A 5441-nucleotide genomic window follows, 5' to 3' on the forward strand; every position below is an offset into this window, starting at 1 on the left:
CGAAGCAACGCAGCGGCGCCAGTCGCTGGCGCGTTTGAGAAGACGCATCGACGCAGGGTCACTGCCAGGCGGTCCCGACGAAACGTCCGCCAGACGCGAGCGGACACTTTGCGCGTCCGCGGAGACGCATCCGAGGCGCATATTTGGGCCAGATTTACGTCGCCGCGGACGGCCCGGTCAATTTGCGTCGCCCCGCTGGAGGTGGTACTAGACATATTTTTCGGCCCGGCGGACGCAAACGGTCGTTCAACGTACGTTTGGGTCGCGCCGCTGGAGATGCCCTTAGAAGAAGGCACCAACATGGCGCAAGTACAGCCCACAATGGTCAACGGGAAAAGAAAAAAGAAAGCAAACTAAACGAATACAAAAACAGGACTGAAGAAAAGGGCAAAACTGAGCTAAACTAGGCTATATGCACAGGAGGTGCACTTCAGGCGTCAAGAGGCCTGGCATCAAGAGGTATTCCCTCGCACCTTTTAGTTTTGCCATGGGTACATGCAATCTATTAATTATTTCACAATTGATATAGGTATCTCGTCGTTATTGATGATATATGGGACGAAGAACTGTGGAAAGTTATCAACTGGTCATTCTCTAGCAGCAACAATTTCGGCAGTAGGCTAATCACGACAACTCGTATAGTTAGTGTGTCTAAATTATGCTGCTCCTCTACTAATGATATTTATCAGTTGGAACCTCTTAGTGATGAAGATTCCCAAAGACTCTTCTATAAGAGGATATTTTCTCACGAGAGTGGATGTCCCGTGAATTTGAAGAAGTGTCAATAGATATATTGAAGAAATATGGTGGAGTCCCATTAGCCATCATTACTATAGCTAGTCTTTTGGCTAGTGATCAGCAGGTAAAGCCAAAGGAGGAATGGCGTGTTTTGCTCGAGTCTATTGGTCATGAAATTACAGAAGACCCTAGTGTAGATGAGATGCTGAGCATACTATCGTTTAGCTATTATGGCCTCCCTTCTCATCTTAAGAAATGTTTATTATACCTAAGCATGTTTCCGGAGGATTACGAGATTGGAAAAGATCGGTTGATATGGATGTGGATTGCCGAAAGTTTTGTCCAAAGTGAAAAAGCAGAGGCTAGTCTCTTTGAGATCGGAGAAATTTACTTCAATGAGCTCGTGAACAGAAACATGATCCAGCCGATATATGATGGTGATGGCACTGTATATGCTTGCGGACTACACGACATGGTTCTAGATCTAATCTTATCCTTGTCAAGGGAGGACAACTTTGTTACTGTATTGAATGGTACTGGTGATAGCATGTATTCTCAGAGCAACATCCGCAGGATGTCCCTCCAAAATGTTAGAAAAGAAGAAGAATGTCAAGCCACGCCTCTCGAATCTGTGAGTACGTTGCAAGTGAGGTCAATTGCCACATTTGAACCTGTTATTGGTCTAATGCCGTCATTCTCGAGCTTTGTTGTTTTATGTGTGTTGGATCCGAATGAGTGTTATATTAGTGAGCATAATCATCTAAACCTTGGGGATTTGGGGAGTTTATTGCACCTGAGGTACCTAGGTCTAGCCCCAACTGGAATTTCTAAGCTCCCAGAAGAGGTTGGAAAGTTGCAGTTTCTGCAGGTGCTTGATTTGAGTGGAAATTGTCGTATAGAAGAGCTGACATCAGCTGTTATTAAACTGAGAAGACTGATGTGCCTACTTATTAAAAATAGCTGCAAGAGGCTTCCAGATGGGATGGGATTAAACTGAGAAGACTGATGTGCCTACTTATTGAAAATAGCTGCAAGAGGCTTCCAGATAGGATGGGAAACCTGACATCAATGGAAGTGTTGAGAGATATCACTGGTGATTCTATAAGCACGGTGAAAGAGTTGGGCAACATGAAAAGACTGAGGAAGCTTAGAATCTGGTTTGATAATTTGAGCTTGGAGTTGGAGGAAGCTCTTGTGGAGTCAATAGGAAAACTGTCCAACATCCAAAGTTAAGGAATTTCTCGCGATGCTTGGCCCATGGAATCAGCAGATATTTTGGGGGAAAGTTTGGTGCCTCCTGGAAGTCTCCGGGGATTTGTCGCAATAAAAATGAAATTCTCTACACTGCCTGCGTGGATAAGGGCATCTCCAATACGGCGACCCATCTCGCGCCCGCGAGTCCAGATTGGTCCAACCGGACAAAAACGCGGCCCAGCGGACCCATCCCAAAAACGGATGGCCGCGGCGTCCAGGACGACCCAAAGCCGGCCCAAATCTGGGCCGAGTTTGTGTGGCCGCGGACGCCGATCGCTGGCAGCTCGCGTCCTCCCCTTGTCCACCCCTGGCCCGCCTGTCTGCGTTCCAAAACACAGCCCCCTCACACACATCTCCCATCGCTCCGCCGCCACCCAAGGACCGGCGATTTGGGAGCGGTGTCGACGCCAGCCACCGTCGTCGAGACGCAAGCAAGCGGTGCGGAAGCATAGGTCGCGGCCCCGAGTCGGCGCTGTCGCCGACGCTGTTTTCCTCTCACCGTCGCGAGACCTCCGCCGTCAGCAGCTTCGCCGTTGCCGCCAGAGGTGAGCTCTCGTGCATAGTGTTCCAGACCGCAAGTCGGTCGGGACGGCCATTGCCTGCAGGTCCCTACGGACGCATTGGATGGCCTCCGCCTGCGAGGTGTTCGATGAAATGGGCGATCTAAAATTTGTCCCATTTCATCTGTAGATCATGGTGGACAGTGACGACGACTACTTCTTCAAGAACTTCATCGACACGTCGTCAGACGAGGAGTCCGATGACGACTTTTTCACGGAGGCTGCGCTGATCATCCACGAGCACAATGTCTCGCAGATCCCCGTGTACCGGGGGTCCTTGTCGGGGTGCGCGGACGCCTTGGAGCGCAGAAGAGAACGCGGCCACGACCAGCTCTTCACCGACTACTTTCAACCCAAGGCATTGTTCACGCCGGCCATGTTTCGCCGTCGTTTTCGGATGTCCAGACCGTTGTTCCGCCAGATAATGGATGGCGTTAAGGTCTACGACGACTACTTCTGCGCGAAAGTGGATGCAATTGGCAAGGTAGGGCTCTCTTCGTACCAGAAATGCACGGCAGCGATTAGGATGCTCGCATATGGTGTTGCCGGTGATTTCGTAGATGAGTACACGCGCATGAGTGATTCGACCTGCTTGGAAGCGATGTACAGGTTCTGCCAGAGCAGTGATCGGTTCGTTCGGAGAACCATATCTCCGGCAACCTAATGCAGAGGACACAACTCGTCTGTTGTCAATCAACGCTTCCAGGGGTTCATGGGATGTTTGGCAGCATAGACTGCATGCACTAGGAGTGGAAGAACTGCCCCTTTGGTTGGCAGGGGCGTACAGCGGCCATTCTGAGGGGTGCACAGTGATTCTTGAAGCTGTTGCTTCACATGACACATGGATTTGACACTCATTCTTCGGAATGGCTGGCTCGCACAATGACATCAATGTGCTGCAGCGCTCTCCGGTGTTTGATAGGCTAGCGTACGGTCAGTCCCCTGATGTGGATTTTGAGATCAGTGCCCACCACTACAACAAGAGGTACTACTTTGCTGATGGTATCTATCCACCTTGGGCTACACTCGTGAAGACAATCCGAAAACCCAACTCAGAACAGGAGGCAAGGTTTGCCAAAGAGCAAGATGCAGCCCGGTAAGATGTCGAGCGGGCGTTTGGCATCCTCTAAGCTCGTTGGGCCATCGTCAGACACCCTGCCAGAGCATGGAGTGTGCAAACTATGTGGGAAGTGATGACGGCTTGTGTAATCGTGCATAACATGATTGTTGAGGTAGAGCGGGAAGATTCACTGTTTGATAATGAGTGGGATGGCCAGGGAGAGTTGGTTACTCCTCAAGGTGGTCTGGCGTCGTAGCAGAGTCGGAGGACGCCGTCGCCGACGCTGTTTTCCTCTCACCGTCGCGAGACCTCCCACCGTCAGCAGCTTCGCCGTTGCCGCCAGAGGTGAGCTCTCGTGCATAGTGTTCCAGACCGCAAGTCGGTCAGGACGGCCATTGCCTGCAGGTCCCTACGGACGCATTGGATGGCCTCCGCCTGCGAGGTGTTCGATGAAATGGGCGATCTAAAATTTGTCCCATTTCATCTGTAGATCATGGTGGACAGTGACGACGACTACTTCTTCAAGAACTTCATCGACACGTCGTCAGACGAGGAGTCCGACGACGACTTTTTCACGGAGGCTGCGCTGATCATCCACGAGCACAATGTCTCGCAGATCCCCGTGTACCGGGGTCCTTGCCGGGGCGCGCGGACGCCTTGGAGCGCAAAAGAGAACGCGGCCACGACCAGCTCTTCACCGACTACTTCCAACCCAAGGCATTGTTCACGCCGACCATGTTTCGCCGTCGATTTCGGATGTCCAGACCGTTGTTCCGCCGGATAATGGATGTCGTTAAGGTCTACGACGACTACTTCTGCGCGAAAGTGGACGCAATTGGCAAGGTAGGCCTCTCTTCGTACCAGAAATGCACGGCAGCGATTAGGATGCTCGCATATGGTGTTGCCGGTGTTTTCGTAGATGAGTACACGCGCATGAGTGAGTCGACCTGCTTGGAAGCGATGTACAGGTTCTGAAGAGCAGTGATCGGTTCGTTCGGAGAACAATATCTCCGGCAACCTAATGCAGAGGACACAACTCGTCTGTTGTCAATCAACGCTTCCAGGAGTTCATGGGATGCTTGGCAGCATAGACTGCATGCACTAGGAGTGGAAGAACTGCCCCTTTGGTTGGCAGGGGCGTACAACGGCCATTCTGAGGGGTGCACAGTGATTCTTGAAGCTGTTGCTTCACATGACACATGGATTTGACACTCATTCTTCGGAATGGCTGGCTCGCACAATGACATCAATGTGCTGCAGCGCTCTCCGGTGTTTGATAGGCTAGCGTACGGTCAGTCCCCTGATGTGGATTTTGAGATCAATGCCCACCACTACAACAAGAGGTACTACCTTGCTGATGGTATCTATCCACCTTGGACTACACTCGTTAAGACAATCTGAAAACCCAACTCAGAACAGGAGGCAAGGTTTGCCAAAGAGCAAGATGCAGCCCGGAAAGATGTCGAGCGGGCGTTTGGCATCCTCTAAACTCGTTGGGCTATCGTCAGACACCCTGCCAGAGCATGGAGTGTGCAAACTATGTGAGAAGTGATGACCGCTTGTGTAATCGTGCATAACATGATTGTTAAGGTAGAGCGGGATGATTCACTGTCTGATAATGAGTGGGATGGCCAGGGAGAGTTGGTTACTTCTCAAGGTGGTCCGGCATCATTCCAGGATATCCTCCATGTGGACATCTAGCTGTACATAACCAGCTCCAGTCTGATTTGGTCGAGAACATGTGGCAGCATGTTGGCCACACTGTTGCAAACAACAATGATGAAGGAAATCCCGAGCCTAGATCATTTGTATCGTTTTTATATTTTATT

General features: G+C 50.9%; 1 pseudogene; it reads left to right on the plus strand.

The window, feature by feature from the left end:
• Positions 1-412: 412 nt before the first annotated feature.
• LOC124697626 lies at positions 413-1971 on the plus strand (annotated as a pseudogene).
• Positions 1972-5441: the final 3470 nt, after the last annotated feature.

The sequence above is a fragment of the Lolium rigidum genome, chromosome 3 (assembly GCF_022539505.1).
Source record: "Lolium rigidum isolate FL_2022 chromosome 3, APGP_CSIRO_Lrig_0.1, whole genome shotgun sequence".
In the NCBI taxonomy this organism is placed as follows: domain Eukaryota; kingdom Viridiplantae; phylum Streptophyta; class Magnoliopsida; order Poales; family Poaceae; genus Lolium; species Lolium rigidum.